This window comes from Gavialis gangeticus, unplaced genomic scaffold, assembly GCF_001723915.1.
Source record: "Gavialis gangeticus isolate Ggan-Ray unplaced genomic scaffold, GavGan_comp1, whole genome shotgun sequence".
Taxonomy (NCBI): Eukaryota; Metazoa; Chordata; order Crocodylia; family Gavialidae; genus Gavialis; species Gavialis gangeticus.
In genome coordinates, this window is record NW_017729031.1 from 99,312,821 (window position 1) to 99,334,386 (window position 21,566).

A 21,566-nucleotide genomic window follows, 5' to 3' on the forward strand; every position below is an offset into this window, starting at 1 on the left:
CTGTGAGAAGTGTTGGCAGCTGTTTCATTTCAGAGGTGTTCTGGGCTGTTTTGGCACACAAAACACCAAACACAAATCAAAACAGAAGGCTGCAAAACATCTCCAAAATGAAATGAGGCATCTGAAACGTTTCAGAAATGTTTTGGAAAATTTTTGAGTTTTGGAGCCGGGCTTGTAGGAAAACAGCTGTACACTGCTGCCCTGCTACACAACCTGGCTCTGCAGGGAGCAGAGATACATGCTGGGGGCTCCTCACCGCCACTGCCCACCCCACACTGCCCCAGCAATGTGGGGCTGTGTGGGGTGGGCAGTGGTGTCGAGCAGACCCCGGCGTGGATCTCTGCTCTCAGTGGAGCCAGGTTGCACGGCAGGGACCAGCACTGCCTTGCCACACGACCTGGCTCCACAGGGAGCAGAGAGGTCTGCGCAGGGGTCTCCTCACCTGCACAGAGGGCAGCGGCCCTCCCCTTCCCTGGGTGAGCCACCTACAGCCCCATCCTGCCCCCCACTGGGGCCCTGCAGCCCCTGGCTCCAAGCCCCACCTGGCTGGGCAGTAGGGCTGTGCAAAGCTTGAAGCCTGTTCGAAACAGATTTGGAGGAGATTTGGTGGAGTTGAATCTCCTAAACAGATTCAGCCGAAATGAAACAGGATCGTGATCCAGAACACTGAAATGAATCACTGTCCTCTGAAATGACCGAATCCGAAACCAAATCAAAACAGAGCTGTTAAACACAGCCCTAATATCCTGTTTAAACTTATTTGTTGCAATTTCAAGCCATTGTTACAGGTTCTATTCTCTACAGCACAGGAGGAAAGGTCTTTTCCCTCTTATTTATGATAGCTTTTCAGATATTTGAATATTGCTGTCATGTTCTATCTTAATAACCTTTTCTGCAAGCTGAACACGCTTATTTTTCTCAACCGCTCCTTGCGTGGCTTGCCTTCTAAGCCCTTTATCATTTTGGCCACCCACCTCTCTAACTTCTCCATGACATTTTTAAAATAGAGCCCAGAAATGTACTAACTAGTGCCTTTGGTTGAGGCCTAACTAGTGCTGAATAGAGTTGCACTATTACCTCCCATGTCTTACAATAATCCTTTTGTTAATGGAGTCCAGAACTGCATTAATCTTTTTTGTAGTTGTTCTGAATAATAAGATTTCTGTAAAGAGAAGGCCTGAGACTACAACACACACAGGTAATCAAAAGGCTACTGGACGGTAACAAATCTTAATTAAGCACCCTTATCTATAGTAGCAGCCCTAAAGACACACTTCTGTTGCACAGGGTATGAGCAGGCTTTACATCTAGATAAAACTACCTAGGGTTATGTGGATCTAAATGCTGATCTGTGCAGATGTTTGTGGGGTTTAAATCAAGCCAAAAATGGCAAGCCTGATCTTAGTTCACCTGAGTAGGCCAACTAACTTAGATTGGGAATGGATTAACTCAATCCAGAGAATGTCTGTGCATGTCTGGAGCGAGGCTCCGGCACTGGAAAAGCTCAGCCACTCACCAGAGCCTTGGGGCTACACTCTTCTTGCACCCTTATCCTGGCAGGGCTATTTTTATCCATCCAACTTGCCCACCTACAGATGGACAACCTGCTCTGTGGACCCACCAGCCCCCAAAGACCTCCCCCTCAAGCTACTTACAGCAGGTTTCTGGTGCAGTTCCTGCCACCAGTGGGTGCATGCCTGCATGTGTCACTCCCAGTCTACAATCATGCAGCTTAAAGCAAGCCATATGATTGTAAACTGGGTGTGGCAAACTTTTATATGCACCTTCAAGCTGTGCACTAGTTGGGCACTACACTGTCTAAAGTAGAACCTTTTACCTTTTAACAGAAACTACAGCAGTAGAGTACCTGTACTCTCTTCAGCCTTTTGAGATCCATATTGCGACAGAAGAAATTTAAATAAATTAGACAATACAGAGCCAAGCTCACCAAAAGTCCATAGCTTGAAGCTGCCTTGCCTTTTAACATGAACTTCAAGTTGTATCCAACCAAAATGTTCCTAACCCACCCATGATGAATCCCCTACAACCAAATGTAACGAAAGCAGTTTGCAAAGCCAGCTGTAACACTGAGCTAAATGTTTCCACTAACTGTCCTACACAAGGGTGTTCTGTGAGCACATTCAGAGCACAGCAATCTTCTGGGGAGACAGCTTTTGTAACTGGCCTAATGCTGATCCCTTTGAAGTCTGTGAAAAAACTGCCCATTGACTTCAAAGGGTGAAAATTATACCAATGCTGCCTGCTTTTGCCAAGCCCACCCCAATCTTTTACTCTTGTGTTCTGTGAAGCTATTCATCAGTTGGACAAGGATATTAGATTTCAAGAAAGCAAATTTTACTTAATTAAGAAAGCCAGTGAGGCAGATGCAGAGAAGAATGATTAAAATTCAGACGCATAGGAGAAAACATGAAGATCCTAAAAGAAGGGACAGCAGGGACAGGCAACCTTTAAGAAAACTGGGAAAAGGATAGAAGGCAGAAAACCTCCAGGTGATGCAATGCTAGCCAAAGGGTTATTCTGGAACAGAATATTACAAATATTTCAAAGAAAAAATATATTAAAGAAAAGCAGATCCATAGATAATCAAGGAGGGGGAAGGAATGAAATAAAGGCTGACTCCAGAATAGTGGGATACTATGCTCCTTTTCAAAATCTGCTAATGACCTCACTGAACCACTGACAATTAGTTCCAAGAAGTCAAACAGAAGTGAGAAGAAACGCAGATGTAATAAAAGTCAACATACAGAAAACAGGAGATTTAGATATCAATTTGAAATTCCCAATTGCCTTCTTAAAAGCACTTTTGAGAAGTTCAGGTTTCATTTCTATAAGTAATAAAATAATGGAACACTTATTAAAAAAGATGTTCCAAGCATCAAGAAAGTGACTGAAGCTTGAGCAATAAGCTATTTAAAAATTATGCCCTACTAGACAAATTGAATTACTTTTTTTTAAAGATTTATAAAACTGAATGTATGAAAAGAATGTGCTAGAAGTTAGATTGTGTATGTGTTATCCTGGCCAGGTCCCATTGAAATTAATGGCAGATTTGACATTGAAATCAATGAGGCTAGATTTCCCCCCTGTATTTCTGTGTAACACATAAGTTCTAGGTTTCTCAAATTTTATTCTCAATATTGTTTTACATATGAGTGCAGACTATTTGTTTAATTAAAAATGATCATACTCGAAACATGATATATCAAACTGGGGGAAGTGTCTAATGTCAAAGACAAGCATCATGCTAAATCCCACCTTATTTAGTATTTTCATTCATGCTCTAGAAGAAGCAAAATCATCAACAAAATTGCTGGCTGATCCTCAGTAACTAGGGATGCAATAAGCCAGTGGAGAGAACTATACAGTCTAAGATACACTTCATCACAGACCCTACACAGGACAAATTGATTTTCACAGTAATTTATAGTCTATTTCCCTATGATCCTATACTTTCTCCTTACCCGCTATGCAGATTACTACTTAACAGCTAGATCCCTGTTTCTTTAAAGTATTAGCAAGACTATCTGTAAAACAAAGTGAACAGAGTTTATATTACTCACATTTACGTTCTTTTTTGAGGGCTTTCCCCGCCATACAGGTAAATGATTGCTGTGCATTTCCTGTAGAATATTCTTCAAAACATGTTTTTCACTGTTCCTTCAACTATAAAAATCAATGGAAAATACCAGAGATGCCTGAATTGTAGGATGAAGAAAAGAATCTCACTATGTTAAAACTGAGGACATTTACCGCAATCTGTATCCTTGCCAGAGCTGAAAATGAGGAACAGATCAAGTCTCTCAGGCAGTCAATCAGACTTATGAAGCTGGCACTGCAGTGAGTAATTAGGGAGCCAGACAAATAGTTGCTCACGATCCAGTGATTTTCTTCTCCTTCTTTCAGAGTTGTCCTCTATGAGCACAAAAATGTTTAAAGCCCTCCTTGAGTTTCCCTCTATTGGTCTGGAGAAAGGTGCAAGAAAAGAGGTGGAGAAGGGGGAGTGTCACAGTTGTTTCTGATCTATGTAGTCTGCATAACCATGGGCTTTGGGTGTGGAGCTAGCTGTATTCTCCTGGCTGAGAGTCAGAGTTTTGCCAATAAATGAATGAAAGTCAGATTTCAAACTAGACTGTCTCATTTTACAAACTGAAAAAGTATTTGATAGAACCACAAGCTTTAAAAATAGTTCCCTTTAATGGGTTTTGGGTTTGGGTCCTAATGAGGTAGAACGTTTAATCACTGCACAGTGATTTGCTCTACATCATATAACCTACTGTTTTCGATTTGCTTAGTTACAAACAATCAGAGCCATAATTTTAGACTAGACATTTTGATTTTCCCTCAAGTACAAAGGGCCTAATCCAAACTCCCCTGAAGGCAATGGAAAGATTTTCACTGGACAGTGGGTCAGGCCCATACTGTATCAATGTCATGTGCAGTCGAGTACAAAAAATGGAAACTAGTGAACAAAAAATTAAAACCTAGGGGGAAGTTAGGGTTGCCAACTCTGTTTGAATCTATTCTGGGAGGTTTCTGGTATGCCAACGTGCCCACGACACACAATGAGAACATGCCCACGTGTTTGCATATATCAGTTATGGATTGCGGTGCATAAACTTTATGTCAGGAAGGCACATGCACATTACTATTACATTTTAAAAACCCACTAGACTACTGTATAAATTGGATTCAACATTTAATATTTATTTTAACGAATGCCCTATCATTTATCTCCCAAGTGACTCTCAGCAGTCTCCTAGGCTAGGGACAGAAGTTACACAAACCAGTTTAAGTGATCAGTGGTTTAAACTTGTAACAGAACAGAACATTTCAGTACACTTACACCATTTTCAGAATGGCTGAAACTGATTTAAAATAAACCTGGATGGATGTAGTATTAGACTTAACTGATTTAGGTTAAACCAGTTTATGGAACTTCTGTCCCAGATTCCCTCCCAGTTCAACTTAACTCACAGTTGGGTGACTTTTCCATCCCCCGGGGGTAGCTGGATGAATTCCCCAGCCCTGGCCCCTCCTTGGCTGGAGGAATCAGCCTGGCTCCCAGATGGGGTTGGGGAAGTAAATCTCCCACTGTGGGCTTCCCGTCCTGCTGGGCACAGGCTTGGTGGAGGTACAAAGCTGGGCAGGGTGGGGGCATTCCCCCTGCCCCCACCTCAGACAGACAGCTGGCCAAGGAGGGTAGGCAGGTGACTGGCCCGGCTCCAGCTCTGGGTATGGGGGAGAAGAGGGGGAGAAATGCCTTGCTGGGGGCTTCCACCACCCCTCCTTATGCCCACACCAGGGAGAGCTTGGGGGTTCAGTGCAGGGTTGGGGGGTTCCCCCTCACCCTCTTCCAGCCAGACTGAGGAACAGGTGTCGCTAGGGGGACCAGATCCAGGGACAGGGGGAGGATGAAATGCCTGGCTGGGGGCTCACCCTCCCTTCCTAGGCACTGGGGAAGACTGGGGGCCAAATGGCGGGCTTCCCCTCCACCTTCCTCAGCTGGCTGGAGACTGAAGAAAGGGCATGGCTGTGGGAATCACCCATCTCCTGGCTCACTGCAGTGGCCAGCAGGCTGGGGGGTGTGCTCTAGTACCCCCCACTGTTCTCCCTGCCTCCTGGTATGTGCCACTGCAGGGGTCTGGATGCCTTTCAGGTTTTAAAAGTAAATGTCAATTCACTTTCCTGAAGATTTATATCTAATTCCTGGAGACTCCAGAGCAATGCTGAAGGGTTGGCAACACTTAAAACTCTGTTCTCTTCTGTTAAAAAAATTAAGTTATAAAATACAAACCATCTCCAAAATATTTTTGCCAATACAAAAGGTTCCTCAAATATAATTACTAAGGGCCTCATTGTGGTATCAACTATTTTTTACAACAGAATCTAGGCTTTGGTTCCCTTCAATAAATAAGGGATACATTTTCCTGACTCTCATTTACAATAAAGCCCGTCTACACTGCCACAGCATTAGGAGGGCCCTTGAATATAAATGTGAACCTGGCCCACTTATTTATGGCTCACTTACATATTTTTCACTGTAAAAAGTATCAAGAGCACTGGGTATCTGAAACAGACATTTATACAAACTGTAACTATCCAGTAGTTATCAAAATAAAATAGCAAAGCCTAACACACAGGTATTATTGTTTCTAAAAAGACTAACAGAACCTATACAAAATAGATCATATTATTTCTTACATTCATTTGTGTTGGTTTGCAGCTTTAAATTAGAGTCTATAGTTTAAAAGAAAGGTTCCAGATAGGCACCCACCTAGACGCATGTGCCTTGTATACCCAACACCAGAATCTTTAACCAGCTGTGTCTATTGGGGCTATGCATATACACCATATACTCAAGCATCCCCTGGACTGGTGGTATAAAAGATGACATTGTTCCAGCTGCCACTCGGGACATTCAGTCCTTGGACTGTGGGATTTTTTTCTGAACCACATCTATCTCAAAGACCTAGATTTACGATAAGGTAAGTTAACCTCTAGAAAATTCACCCATCCATTGTCTTCTACAAGTTACTCCTCAGTGAGGTGTGTGATTGGAGACCCTCTTTAAATAATAACTGTAGAATAATCCTGTCAAATTGGTTATCAGCTTTAAAAGCTGTGACAGAAGACTAATGATTGGCAATCTGGTAAATGTCTGAACCAAACTCTTAAGATTTTCTGCATAGGGACTTCTCTTAAACAAGCCACAGATGTTGAACAGGGCCTACTGGAATGTGCCTTAACATTAGAGGAAAGAGGGAACTTATTCTAAGAATAAGGAATCTTATTGTAGCCTGAAAGTCATTGAGAGAGTCCTTGAAAGGAACTCTGCCTGGCCTTTAGACTTATTACCAAAGGCTACAAAACACAGAGATGATTTGTGAAAAGCCTTTGTTTTGGAAAGACAGTAGGATATAGCCCTGAGAATGTGTACTGTGTGGAGTTTGGTCTCTGCCAGCAAGTCATGAGGCTTAGGAAAAAATACTGGTAGGAGAATACATGAAAATCAGAAACAGTTTACAGTATAAATTTCAGGCAACTAAGAGTAACTCTGTCCTTCAGAAACCCACTATATGGTGGACCAGACATTTGAGCTTGAATTTCACTTGCCCTGCAAGCCACAGTGGTGGCTACTAAAAACATTTTTTAATAGAAGGTGATATATCAGCTATGAGCATGAAAGGAGGATTTGTAAAAAATGAGTACCAAATTCAAATCTGAGGTAGGGAATACTTCTATATTTGGTGGAAATATGTGTATTTTGCCTTTTAAAAACCTGGAAACTATGGAATATGAAAAAATGGACTGAATTTCAGTGGGTAGACTGTATACAGACATTAGTGGGGGACTTTAATAGAGATAAGTGAAAGTCCCACGTCTTAATGGCAATAAGTAATCCAAGACCGTTTCTACTTGGCTGATCTGTAAAACTATTCTAGAAACCCCGATGATGGAGCTCTGCTAGGTTGATCTGATGCAGATTGCTCCATTCCTACTGGTATATTGCTTTTTAACCTAAAGGGATGAACTTGCTTCATGGTGATATTTGAGAAATACATTTGCTGAGTGGAGTATTCAGTTTGATGGAGACGGAGGTGTAGCAAGCCAGCTCTACACTTAAGGCAGCCATGGTACATGGGGCAGCACAGGCTATCACCATGCTCTTCAAAGTGGTCCCTGGTCACTTCCCATTAGTTATACTATTGGATGGAGGTGTGAAAGTCACTGGATTCCTGGTGGAATTTCTTAATTCTCAAAGTAATTAGGAGCACAGCTAGCTAATGATGGATGTTTTCAATTCAGCTGCTGAACCAAAAATTTGGTTTAGGTGGGTGTGAAACAGAGTAAACTTGTTTTGTTTTTCTCTACCCTCAGCAAAATTAAAAAAATAAAACCCAAAGCATTAAACATAAAATGTTCTATTTCATTTTTGCTAATTTAATCCCTTTTATACCCTTTCCCCTCTAAATTTAGTTCAGGGGAAAAAATCATCTAGGTCTACTTATTAGAATTAAGATGTGAAAGCCATCCTAACAGCAGAAGGAAATGTTACCGATGATGACAGTGCTGTGACAACCAGTACTGATGCTACAATCACAGAAGAAGCTACATACAGAACAGAGAATACTGAGGTACATGGTACGACAGTACTGAGGAAGTGATTCCAGTCAAAGATATCAACACCTATCCAAATCCTGAAAATACACAGTACTGATGCAGTTCTGATGAAGCCTGTTTAAGTGAAGCAACTTGTGATGGCAATCAGTGCCAAGCCTGACCTAAAGCTTTTATTTGTTCCACTCTCAGGCAGCAGGAGTCTATTAGCTGACCTGAAAAAGGCTGACTAGAAAGCTCAGAATGTGTGCCAGCAGCACCAGTTCTCCTGATGCCAGCAGATCACTTACCTCCTGGAGTATCATCCCTTATAGAAAGGACACTCATTGAACTTGGCAAGAACAGAGTGTTCCCAAGGGACTACCTGAGGGACAGGCATGCACGCTGCATAGATTTTTTCCTCCTGAACAATTCAGATGGACTCTGCATTTCTTATTGAAAGAATTACAAATGACATGCTTCTAGAAACATTATCTACATTGTTAAATAACAACCAGAGGTGTCAAACAAACATCCTGTGGGCTGAATTTGGCCTACAGAACCACTCTGTCCAACTTGGTGGGCTACTGGCAGGCCACTGGAAATTAGAGGGTGTTGCTGGGGAGGGGAGGGGGGTATAGTATGCCACAGAATCCAGGGCCCCTGGGCCTCAGTGGACATGGTGATAATCAGGGACAGGAGAGTTAGCAAGGGCTGATGCTGCCCTGGCTGTCAGCCCCTGCCATGTGCCCTGTACCGGAGCTGGAGGTGCCGCTGCAGCATGGAGCATGTGGTGGTGGCAGCTCCTGCTCCAGTACAGGGCACATGGTGGGGGCTGGAGCTGCCATCACATGTCCTGAGTTGGAGCTGCTGTTGCCACCACTTCCTCATACTCCAGGCAGGATCTGGTTCACAAGGAACCAGATTTAGTTCAGTCCAAATCTAGGTCAGTCCAGATGTAGTTCAGGCCACAAGGTGAGTTTGACACCTCTGATCTATACTATCCAAGCTATGGGGACACTGAGACTCTGGCTTGCTATCTTAGGCAATGAAAAAGAACTGAATGGCAGTTGGGTTTGCTCTGCCTTTTATTCTTCTGTGCAGAGGACACTGCACAGGATGTATGAACAGGTAAAGTCCTGGGGGAGGTGCACAAGGTTCACACATCTGTGGTAGGATGCATTTCAGTTAGGGTTGACAAGTCTGATCAATTGACCAGTCACATAATATCAATCGACTGGTTAACTGACTGCATATTTTTTGACTGGTCAAAGATTATAGTAATTTTACAAAAAAATGACATTTTCGTAGTTTTCTTGACAGAAATATGATTTTTAATTATTTTTTGACAAATTTCTACTGGACAATTTGTACTTTTTCTGTGTATTATTTGGACCTATTGGCAATTTTTTTACAAGTTTTGACCAATACCTGACTGGTCAATTGGCCAAACTTTATTTGACCTGTCAAATACCCAACCCTAGTTTGGACAAATCCTCAAAGATAAACTTCCCTTATGTGGTCTGAGGACAAACTCCTTGAGGGTTGTGCAGATTGCAGATTTCTGTTCTTCTCTGCTTGCTTGTTTTGAAAATTAGTGCTGAAATGCAGAAAGTTTTTAAAGAATTTTACAGCAAAGTCTACACACACACACACACACACACACACACACACACACACACAGAGAGAGAGAGCTGAGCTCTCTATCAGTTTTACTGCATAGTACTGGGAAGCCAGAAGGGAAAAGAAACCAGAAACCTAGAAGTAAGCTCACCCTTTGGAAATATTTTAGCAGTCTTCGCAGAACTCCCTATTCCTAGATTTCTTGCCTTTGATTGTATTGGATTAACATAATTGATGATTAAATCTTTAAAATGCTGTTTATTGCACAGTATGAAACATGGAGATTTTCAACTTTATGTTAAAGCCTTACATAAATAAATGCATATCTTATTGACTGCATATTGACTGCATATCTTATTGAATGCATATGCATATCTTATTGACTGACGCTTATTTGTATTTTTATCATCCATTTGTTTTTCACTACCAACAGAATTACAAAGAATTTCCCATCCATATTATAAACACACTTTCAAAAAGATAGGAAGAATCAGGGAAAAGTCTTTATTTAAGCAGGTTTATGAGTTTCTAGGAACAAAAATAATTAACTATCTTAGTAAGAGGGTATGTTCTGCACCTCTGCTTTTCCAGAATCCTCCCCAAACAGTTACACAGGATTTTGGCAAACAGAATGTATGATTGTACACTAGTATAATCTAGTTGAATTAAACACCTGAGATAGAGTGTCTAAGCACCAGTGCTTCAGGTTCTTTTGGAAGAGGTTGTGCAAAAGGGAAATCTTTGTTTTCACTACCCACGAAAAGAGTATAAAATGTGAGGGTCTCGTTATCTGCTTGATAAACTTGGGAAAAGACTAGATTCATGTAAATAAAAGTGAAATTGTTTTGTTATAAGGAAGTCTTGTTCCCTGTTCTCACAGAAATCTTGATGTTCAACTACAGTTCCCTGTGGGTAAAATTCAATTCTAACCCTGGCCTAATCTCTGCTTAAAGTGTAACCACACACTGTCCTCAGTAAAATCAATGCAAACCTGGCTTTGACTTACACTGATTTGAATTCTGTTACTGCAGAAATTAAATGCTGTCCAGAAAAATTTGATTCAGTGTTCCAGGATGTTCATCAATATTGCATTTTCCCAGCTGACATCAGATGGACAAACCATGTTGGATTTAGGGGCACTTGCATGGCAATTGTAAATTGCCATAGCTCTACTGACTTCAGTGAAAATGTGACAACTAAAACCAGCTGAGACTTTCCCTCTCCACACCCCATGTGAAACCCAGATTTTTGAAAAAAATGAATAGCTCAGGACAGTAACAGATGATTGGGACAGTCACTGTTCCATAAAGAAGAGAGCCATAAATGCCTACATCACCTGTTTTGGGGGGCCTGATATGCAGCACATTGAAATCAGTAGAAAACTACACAAGAATCTGAAAGGCTCTGAAGTCATTGGGCCTTACATTAGTTCCTGTATTTGGATAAGACTGTCTATGACTTCCAGTAATTGCTTTGCAATGAGTGACATTTTATACCACTCAAGAAGTATTGAAAATAGATTACCCTTAACGGAAAAATCTCTCTCTGGCTTCCAAGAACCTTAAAATTTACCATCTGAAGGCTTGCCTGAAACAGTGTTTTGCTAATAAAAATCAATTTTCTTAAAAGTATTTTTCATTATAATTTTTAGTGGGAATTTAGTGTTTGGGAAAGGTCCTGGACTGACAGCCTTGGAGATCAGAAAACAGTAATACTGGCAGGGGAAGCACTGTGACCATGTAGGCGGGCTCTCTAGGGTGAGGCCTGCCCCTTGCACTCTGGGCATGCTGACCCCTGCGATTTCCCCATATGCTTCCCTAACTAGTATTTTCTAACATTTAGGATCACATTTTCAAGTCTTGTCTCTGAAGCTGTGCCAGCAATATCATGCACTTATACTGCCAGATAGACACTGGCTACATAGCTGTGCAGCTACTCAATTCACACATGCAAATGCTACGAATATAGGGTTCAAGAGAGGCAGTATGTATAATTATAAGGGTAAAATTTTGGAAGGTATTTTTGAAAATTTGACCTTTGTTACTTTTACTCAGACACATTGATTTGATTTGATGTCTGTTTTCCACAATGCATGACAACTTGAGTTTCATTGCTATGAACATGCTTAATTGTGCTAATTCCTTACTTGCATATTCTCTCCCTGCAGGACAGGACTAACTCTTGTTAACTTCAATGAAAGCTATTCTTAAGCTGAGAGAAGCAAACAGGACCGCTGCTGCAGATCTGCTGCATACTTAATCAATAAGAGAAAGCTCACATAACCAAAAAATTTAATTGTCTAAAATTATTACATTCAGTACTCTGAAAAGTCTTATCTAGATCCTTATTTTTGTGAATTAATTTTGCATCCTGTTTCCTTCAATTCCAGTGAGGTCTCACTCTACACCATGTGTTTTAATACTATTTTATATGTTTTGTGAATATGAAAAGTGTCAACTGATGGAACTGGTCCAGGTGGCAAATGGCCTGGCTAATCCAGTTCGTCTCTGCCTAAAAACTGACTCTTCTTCAGTCTGCTGTGACAAGTTTGATACCTAATTTCCAGACAAAATCACCCACATTCAGCACAGTTTGGGGTTCACCACTTTTGCTGCAGAATCAGAATTTGTGTTTGAGGAAGCTCAGTCTTGTCCTCTTTACTGGAATCATTTAAAATTGCTATCATCCTCTGATGCAGAGATATTGCTTGGGGAACGAGGACAACCAGTTGTGAGCTGGACCCATTGCTTGTCTTGGCTTGTAAAAGTCAACTGAGGGACACTAAGCCACTGCTGGTAGGGGTTGTCAATGCCTCCCTTCAGGAGGGCACAGTGCCAGACTTTATAACTAGCCAAGAAATCATTGTGTGATGTTGACTCTGCAGCCAGTTATTGCCTTGTCCAACCTCCCCTTTTTAGGAAAGGTCATTTGACAGCTCAAGTTGCATCTGGATGCCAAAGGTTTCCAGGACCTCTGGTTGGTTTGGCTTTTTTCCTGGACAGAGCTGAGAAATTGTGCTCGTGGCCTTAGTCACTGATCTTCATCTAGAGATCAAGAAGGAAATTGTGCCCTGCTGATCTTACTCATTATTTCAGGGAGCAGCCTTTGATACAGTTGACCACTGAGATGCTGATAAAGTGTTTACATGACTTGGTGGGGATTTGTGGGACCACTCTAAATTGGTTTCACACTTTGCTAGCAGGAAAGTCACAGAGAATGGCCATGGCAAAGCACTCATCATCCCCTCAGGACCCTTCCTCTGGGGTTTCCTAGGACTTTATCTTGTCAGGTCTCCTGTTCAATGTGTTTATGAGGCCTCTGTGTGTGACTGTTTGGAGACTTGGAGAGAGCTTCCACCAGTAGACTGATTACACCCAAATCAACCTCTTTCCTCAACTGACCTTGACCCCACAGTCTCAGTCCTTTCCTGGTGCCTGGCTACATTTAGGGATTGGATGTGGGTGATCCAACTGAAACTGAATTCACACAAGAAGGAGGTGATAGTGGTGGGCAAATTGCCTGATCTAGGAGGGGTTTGGACACCTATCACTGATGGATTCAGCCTCTCCTTTTCATTCAGGTTCACAGCCTGGGGGTGCTCTGGACCCTTTGCAGCACCTGGATCTTCAGTTGGTGGCAGTGCTTAAGGGTACCTTTCACCAGCTCCACCCAGTGAGAAGGATGTCACTCTTTGTTTCACCTTCAGATCTGGCTGTTATTATCCATGCCTTTGTAACCTTAAGCCTGGACTATTGCAATGTTTTTACATTGGGCTGTCCTTGAAGACCATTCGGAAGCTGCAACTAGTGTAGCCTGAGGCAGGCAGCCTTCTAATAGGGTTGGTCACCAGGAGCACATAACTGCAATGTTCCAGAGTCTGTACTAGCTCTCAGTAGCTTTCTATTTGCAATTCAAGGTGCCAGTTTTAATCTACAATGCTTATGTATTTAAAGAATCACCTTCTCCCTTATGTCCCATTGCAACCCCTTGTTAAATAACTAATTCTTGTCTTCCCTCCTTTCCTGCAAAAAAACACTTTGAAAACATCTTGTAACTTTCCTGCAATTATCTCTACAGCTTCAGCAGTGCCAGCTACTCTAACTATGGACAGGAAACATATATGCCTAGGGCCAAAGTCAGGCTCTTTTTTCCTTGTAGCATATGTAAGGAAATAGGAAGCTTCATAATTCTGGAATGCAACTTTTGAACACATTCTAGACCAGGGGTCAGCAAAGTGGCAGATCCAGCAAGCGGGCAGACTCCAGTTCCCAGCAGCCCCTGACCACATGGCTGGGGCTGGTTTCCATAGAGACTCCAGCAGCAGCCACACTGTGATAGCAGGGGGCCAAGGTTTCCATGGAGACCAGCCCCAGCAGTGCTGGTAAGGTGGGGAGCTGCTCCACGGCTGGGCTGGGATCTTACAGTAGTGACAGCATGGTTCAGAGCCGGGACAGAGCTGCTATCTGCTGTCTGCATGCTCCGGGCAGGGGTATGCAGGCAGTGGATTGTGGCTCTACCCCAGCTCTGGACCATGCTGTCACTGCTGCAAGGAGCTGGGGCACAGCTATAATCTGCTGCCTGCATGCCCCTGCTTGAAGCATGCAAGCTGCAAATTGCGGCTCTGCCCCAGCTCTGGACCACGCTGTCACCACTGCAAGATCCGATCCCAGCCCCAGAGCAGCTCCCTGCCCTGCTGAGTATCCTGCCAGCGCTGCTGGGCCCAGTCTCCATGGAAACCCCCAGCCTTGAGCTATCACAGCAAGGCTGCTGCTGGGGTCTCCATGGAAAACGGCCCCAGCCACATTGGCAGGGGCTTCTGGGAAATGGAGTCCAGTGCCAGCTGGATCTAGCCTGTGGGCCAAATTTTGCCTCCCTGCTTTAGACTCTGCCTGTAAACCTACAGATTGTACATTTTATAAGTCGCATGCAGTGGGACTGCAGTGAGATGTCTGAGGATGACCTATGTGACTGAGGTGGGTCAGCCTTTTTTTTTTGGCATATTTTCCTTAACCCAGCCATTTTCACCCTCTCATTTTCAGGATGGTCCATGGAAGTTATATACATGAATATAACTGATTATCACACAATTATACAAAAAACAATGCTAGAATATAAGAGATGAAGGAAATAAGTAAAATCAGGAAAGGATCTTTAGGCCCATGTACTGCCTTGATGCATGCACAAAATCTCTCACTAACGTGAATGTGATTTCCGTCTCAGATCCACAGCAGGGTATGGCCCTTTTTCAGGGAATGTTTTCAGCGTCACTTAGCAATGCTCAGAGACACTAAACAGTGATAATGGGAGCAGAGATGGAAACGGAAATATCTGATTGTCTACATGGTTCATTGTTTATTCATGCTTTAAAAAGGGGATCAAACAGGATAAAGCGTGTTCTAAATTGTACCTCTGGAACCACTTAAGTATCTTTGCTTCTCAGTTACACTATTAGAAAACCTGAAAGGCAGGAGACCAAAAATCTATTATGACTAACAGAAGCCAGTGTTTTACTGCAGTCCAAAAATCTAAAAACAGACTAGATGAAGGCTTGGAAAACAGTAGGGAAAAGAGGTTATTTGCAAAGCATAAAGGCCTCTATATTTACAACAAACTTGGCAGAAGGAGTTACGGCTTTACTTTTCTAGGGAAAGTCCTGAGCAATAATTGTTGTGCCATGATGTTCTGATATTAGACACACAATGGGATTCTGACTCCTCCACCCAATGTTTGCTGATAAAAACCCTGCACACTAAATATCCAATTAAGGAACCAATGTTTTATAATCTACATATGCATACATGCATGTATACTTGTACACATGCACACACATATGAATATGCCCAGACCTGTTGATAAAGACATACAAGAATAGTCATATCTCTTTAGCTGTAACTGAGACTACCTGAAAAAACCCACAACAGTGAATAAACAGAATTCAGGGTTTTATTTTATCATATGGTATTTGTCCCTGCCAAATCTTTTATTCCACCAGTTCTATTCCCTGCTCAAAATATAAAACAAGAAAGTAAATAAATCAGTCTCTTTTCTAGTGAGTTTTAAAAGCACAGAAGGAAAAGCAGATAGCCAAGCCAGCAGAATCTGAAATCCTGGAATCTGATCCCACAGTTCTACACAGAGGAGTTTTGCCTGTGTAAGACCTGCAAAAGCAGGGCTTTGATCTATATTGGAGAGGAACAGACTACTGGCATGGGCCTATATGGAGGCCTGTTTACATTTGCATTATGATAATGGATTATCTGGTGTAATTGGGTTGAAATTCTAATAATTTTTTTTAAAGAAAATGCAGGCCTCTCAGAGGAGAAATGCACTGAGGAACAGAGAGTTAATCCAAGTCACGGAGTGATATGACCTTTACTAAATCTCCCTTGTATGTTGAGAACAGTCAAGCACTGAGCCTTTGGAATGGGCATCTGAACCCTGTAACAGGGAGCTCAATGCTCCTCTTACTTTAAGAGGAGAAAGGCTGCAGACAGGGCTCAGGCAGCACTCAAGGGAAGGCACCTGGCCAGAAGGGGGTCGGTCTTCGAGAGTATATAAGTCCAGGGCCTGAGCTGAAGCAAGTGGTTTAGTGCTGGAGTCCATGGAAGAAAGAGCTCCTGAGCAGGATGGCTGCAGATGAGCTTCTGACTCATGCCAGGGATACACTGGAGCCTGGGAGCAGGGCAGGCATGTTGAATATTGTGGACTTGCCTGGAGAACACTGGTAGTTTGGGACTGGGAGTAATGGGAAGACTGGACATCACAGCTGGCCCAGGAACAGGACCAGGGCCAGTGCCTGGGAATAGAGCAGAGAGGGTAATAGCCCTGAGAACAAGGCCAGAGCTAGGGGAGCAGAGCAGTGCCCAGGAACAAGACAGAGAGAGTGCAATAGGCCTGAGGGTAAGGTGGGAGCCTGAGAGCAGTGCTCACACAGGGGCAGAGATGTGGCTAGAGAGCCCAGTGCTTAGGGAGATGGGGCTAGAGAGTCCATTGAATTGATTGAGCCCAGGAGCAGGGCAGAGCCTGGGAGGGTGTGAATGGATGGATTGGTAACAGCTGTAAGGCCTGGGTGTGGCTAGAAGGTGAGATGAGTAGGCCACCAAATTAGCCTTAAAAGCTATGAGCATTTAGACGGTAGCTCATGAGTAGATGAGATCTTGCTCAGGGATCTCTGGGGCAGGCCTTTGTTACAAACCCACAATCTCTGAATTCCCACTTGCATGAACAATTATCTTAGTATTGCTGCAAGTTGGGCTTTTCACATACCTTGCATTCTTGAGGGTGTGCCTGTCACCCCAGTTTTGAAGGTTCAATATTTACTGAGGTAGCCCTTTTGGATGAGATGAGAAATAAATAGATTTGATGGGAGGAAAAGTGTGAGCCTAGGAACCGGGAGTGGGGAAGAGTAAGAAAATTGCATCAAATAGAAAAACAGAAGCATGCCAAATGATAAGATGCAACTAATAAACAAACACAGTAACTGGGGAGAGGTTTGGAAAAAATATCTGTGACACCACACTTCCTTTTCAGCATACAGAGAACCGGTCAGGGTGTGTAGAGGCCCCAATGCCAGTGAGGGCACAAACACACACACAGTGTCACATATAACATGAGTTTTGTTTGTCAGCAGCCTGGAGTGCAGTTTCTCAGAAACTCCTGCACCTATATCCTTGAAACATGGCAGCCTTCGTTGTCTCAGCAGGGGCTACCATCCCTGCAGTTTTCACCCCACTGTGCCTTAACACACAATGTGACACAAGTTTTGCTTTTGTGACTTTGAGGTGCAGTTTCCCAGAAACCCCTAAACCTATCCTCTTGAAACTTGGCAGGCTTCATGCCCTCAGAAGGAGCTACTATCCCATCAATTTTTATCCATATCAGCAAAAATATGACAAAGTTATAGGTATTTCAGCGATTCCCCATTATAGTCTATGGCTGAATCTCCAAATCTTTCTGAATTGGTGTCAGATCTTCCGAAGCCGATTCAGCTGAACTGATTCAGGACAGTGATCCAAATCTCCGAACTGAATCACTGTCCTCTGAAGCAGCCAAATCCGAATTGAATATTTCCCTATTTGCACAGGCCTAGTGACCAGCAGCAAGGGGCTTCAGCAATGGGAGCCTTCTCCATGCCATTGCAGGGAGAAGTAGCACCTTGCTGCTTCAGGGAGAAGTGACAGCAGCAGTCACTTTTCCCCTGCCACCAGGAGAAGCGGTGGTAGTAGGAGCTTTCTGTGCTGTTGCACAGAAAAGCAGCAGCAGTGTCAGATGGAACCTACCACCTGCCCACCCACCTCTGACCCTAACTGGGTAATTCTGGTCCATAGCCCCAAAAGGTTGCTGACCCCTTAGCACAATGGAGCCCTACCATTGCTTAGAGCCTCTAGGTGTCCATGTAACATAGTTTATAATGAAAAAGTGTGAGGTTTTTTTTCCTTCCTGTACATTATTTTAAAAACGTTTTCCTCAAGTATTATGGTAGTTCACATACACTTGCTGAGCTTTATAACACTCTTCATTTAGTTCAAACTGCTAAATCCAACATCCATTAAAAACCCCAGAGATGCCTTTCTATAGCAAAATGAAAAGTGCATGTTATTCAGTGTTACTCTATCACCTCAAAGGTTTTGTTTGCCAAAGGTGTTTCCAATCAGAGTATCTCCTCAGGTATCAACCCTCACATGTATACATCCATATCCCTCCACTGATATAGAGAAAACGAGTATCTTATATATTTCATTGTCTTGCTTGAATTCCAGATGGTCCAGGCAGGCAAGGGAAAAGCACCAACTGTCAGCAGGTTTGACAGGGTGCTGCTGAAACTGCTCACCTTTATGCTAAAAAAATTGCAATTAACACAAGATGACACTGAGGTAACTAGTTGCTTGGGCAAAGGAATTTTTTGTAAAAGCAGAAGTCACCTGAGTAGATGGGCAGACAGACCTTCCAGAGGCTAAAGCTACTATTTACATGAGGGAATCAGATGAGATGTTATCTGCTGATGTTTTATATATGAAAAGCCTGGAGCTGTAGCAGTGGAAACAGAATTGTGTATACTTTCTTTTTCACTTAAGGCAGGCAGTCTGAAATGCTTGCCCCTCTAATGACCTCCTCTCTGACCCACAGGGACTGTCTTTGGTTGAGAGATGATTCATTCACTCTGCTAGCTGAGTTGAATGAATAGGCAGTATTCAGACTGCAGAACACTTCTCATCTGGGATTCCCTCAAAATTTAGGTCTGACATGACTGGGTCAGTAACCATGCATTTTCATTCCTACCTCCTCGAACAGAAATGTCTTTTTGCATCCTTCAGTGGTTCCCACGAATCAGGTCAATTTTTATGGCTTGCTAATTATTACTGCTAGGCTTCTGCCAGGCTTCAGAATGAAAAGAGGAGTATTTTGAAGGCTCTGGGCACAAAACTTGCAAAATTAATCATGATCTATCTGGTAGCAGCAAAACCTAGCCTTAGCAATTACTTAAATAGGCAAATCTGTACAGCACTAAACTTTGTTTACAGAGGAAAAAGTTCTGTTCTTTTGTTGATGGAAAACATTAAAAGACAAAGACAGATTTAAAAGCATTATTATTATTGTTAGTTGAATTACACCCAGAGGCACAGTCATATAGCACATGCACAAACACTATGTTAAAAAAAAATAAAGGCTGCAAGGTCAAGCACTTAAAGTAAGGAAATGTCGAAATAAGGCTGCCTGTGTAACCTTAACTTGGCTCCCTCATGAGTACATATTAAGATAGTCTTTAATTACATGCTATTTTTCCCCCAAAGGACCTCTTCCTCATTCACTGCATAAAATGAGGTTGCTCACTCAATACATAGGTCCTTAATATTCTATTTGCTCTTTATTGTTCAACATATGACCCCCATGACTTGTATACTGTCCACTGATAATCGTGTTCAGAGCAGAGTTTGAATGGTTTCCTATGGTGCTCATAAATCTGCTATCTGATTATTTCATAAATAGTGTTCTTAACAAATCTGTCAGGTATTATCTTTATTTTACATAGGAAGAGCTGAAGCACAGAGATTAAGATCAAAATATATTCCAGTTTTGGGTGTCCAATTTGAGATTCTCAGAGTATTTAGGATTCTGTAGGACTTGACATATTCAAATAAAGTTCCCACCTGCTCTAACTGCAGTTACTGATTCTGAAAATCAGGTCACAGGGTATGAACAAACACTCATGGAACACAGCTCTGGTTTAGATGGCTTAGTTTAAGCCACTTAAACTGAAATCAGGAGAAATGCATGCAAACATCTGCCACTTGCTGGATGGAGGGATGGGCAGCTGGAGGCAGCTAAGTTGCAGGGGGAGAGGTGCTGGTGGGTCTGGGTCTAGGGGATAGGCAGGTCTGTGGTGGGGAGCTGTTGAGTTGCAGGGGCCGGGGGTGTTTGCAGATCCATGGGGGAATGGCAGGTCTGTGGTGGGGGCTGCTCAGTTTAGCAGTAGGCTTGTTGGAGGAGTAAAAATAGCCCAGTTGGGGGGCGGGGTGGGGGAAGTGCAGCCTCATGGATTGAGAGTGGCTGAGCTTTCCCAGCCCCAGGGCTGTGGTGTGAACACATGCAAGTGTTAACTAGGCTGAGCTAACCTGCACTAGGTCAGGTTAATCCCTTGCCAATTTAAATTTAGTTCACCTAAAACAAGAATTAACTTTAAAAATGGCATTCCCAATCTAGGGTAACCTAAGCTCTGTGAATATTTGGGCCAGGTTAAGACATTACACTTTTGCTGTTATACGTGATCGGAAACCAGTCTATACCTATAATAGAATAGAAGTTTGGCATACAAAACTGGTCTATACTTTTAATAGAAATGTGGCGCACACAGACTAGTTTAAAAATGGCGGAACCTGGTCTAAGATGCTTGCCCCCCTCCCCACCTGCTCCCAACCCCAGGCAGAGGTGTGTTTTGTTTTCTGTTAATCTAATCTAGGCTTCTTAAAGAAAACTACATGACTTTGATTCTGCCTCAGACTTTCTGAATGCCTGGCCTTGAACACTGGGGCATTTAGATTGCCTTAACCTTGGTTAAGGCAATCTAAACATAATGCTTGCACGTACCCAAGGTCTCTGGTTAGTTGTACAGTAAGTGGAGAACATGCAATTAGGTTAAGTACAGACAGTCAAGGAGCCAGAGGCTGAATTGATTCAATATCCACAGGTTAGTGTAAGCTGTGTAAATTGAACTGATAAGCAAGTGAACAGACATTCACTTTTGATTCTGGAAATGCAGTCACATGCCTGCAGTGGCTCAGACCAGAATTGGGGGGTGCTAGAAGCCATCTCCCTGCTCGCCTGGAGCAGACAACTTGGGCCAAGGCTAGCATGCCCACCCTGCGAGGAGGGGTGGTTTGCAGAAGGGGTGTAAAGCATCCTGGGATGCTGGGGGACCATGAGGTAACTTGAATCTGAAGAGGATCTGGGACAGAAGTTCAGTAAACTGATTTAACCTAAATCAGTTAAGTCTGATACTACACCCATTCAGGTTTAAACCAGTTTTGGCCATTTTGACATTGGTTTATATGCAGTGAACTTGTGTTATGGATTGAACTGGTTTCTGATCGCTTATACTGGTTTATGTGCAACTTCTGAACCCTAGCCTTAGTGACTGCCTATTAAGTCTAGCTTAAGTGACTTAGCATCTCTTAGTGTAGCAGGGGCCAGAGCCCAGCCCCTGCTAGATCCCTGCAGAGCTAGCCAAGCTGGTGGGGAACTTACTGGGACATGTCCAACAAGCAGCACGTCCCCAGTGAGTCCTGAGTCAGGAGCACCCCAGCATGACTGGAGAGTTAAGTAGCAGT

The 21,566-nt window shown here is 42.9% G+C and overlaps 1 protein-coding gene across 13 annotated transcripts in view; it reads right to left on the minus strand.

Annotated features, from left to right (window-relative positions):
- MAP2 (microtubule associated protein 2) overlaps positions 1–21,566 on the minus strand; it is a 446,273-nt gene that overhangs the window by 135,079 nt on the left and 289,628 nt on the right. The window contains exon 1 of one of the 13 annotated variants that reach the window (XM_019523434.1): positions 3,582–3,765. The exons of the other annotated variants lie outside the window; for them this stretch is intronic. The gene's annotated coding sequence lies outside the window, so the exon portion shown is untranslated. Of the gene's footprint in view, positions 1–3,581; positions 3,766–21,566 lie in introns of those variants that run through there. 13 annotated transcript variants of the gene reach the window in all.